Raw genomic sequence first — 778 nt, forward strand, 5'->3', positions numbered from 1 at the left:
AGCTAAGAAATCACTAACCACATTCTGGTTGCGATCGACATGGGTGATATAAGTTGTACAAAGCGTTCTCAAGTGTTTTATTTCGGCAACAAGAGAAGCAAAGACTGATCTGTCAATTGTTGGGTCTTTCAACAAATTGACCGCTGATATGGAATCCATCTCAATTTGGATAGGTACTTCTGTTCTCTGAATGGCTAAGGATAGCCCCTCCATACACGCAGATAATTCAGCTTCAAGTGCACTTCTACAAGAGAACAACTCCCTGCATGAAGAGAATATTATGTTTCCCTGGTGATCTCTAAGTACCATACCAGAACCTGCCCGACCATCCTCTGCCAAGATCCGTCAGTGTTTAGCTTAGTCCAACCTAACAGATGGGGGGCACAACTTGGTAGAAATTTGCACTGGCAATGCATTTGAATGTCGTACTTGAAAGTGCGTTATATCGACTAGAGGGGGGTGAATAGGCGATTTTTATGAATTCTTCACTGAGGAATTTCAGGGTGAGGAAATTCCTGAGTGAAGAACTACTTGCAGCGGAATAAGTACTCAAAAGTAAACATAACAGAGCATGAGCATGGTCTCCATGAAGAAATGAAAACAAGCACAGAGTACAGAAAGCGTAAAGACAGGATAACACAGGATAAGACAAACAGACTGAAGAAATTAAACTGAGGAAATAGAGAAAGTCTTCAGTCAAAGTCTTCAAACAGATATGAACAAGCACACAACGCAGAAATGAGGAAATGGAAGGGTTGAGGAAATGGAACCAGGTAGC

The sequence above is a fragment of the Triticum dicoccoides genome, chromosome 6A, assembly GCF_002162155.2.
Source record: "Triticum dicoccoides isolate Atlit2015 ecotype Zavitan chromosome 6A, WEW_v2.0, whole genome shotgun sequence".
In the NCBI taxonomy this organism is placed as follows: Eukaryota; Viridiplantae; Streptophyta; class Magnoliopsida; order Poales; family Poaceae; genus Triticum; species Triticum dicoccoides.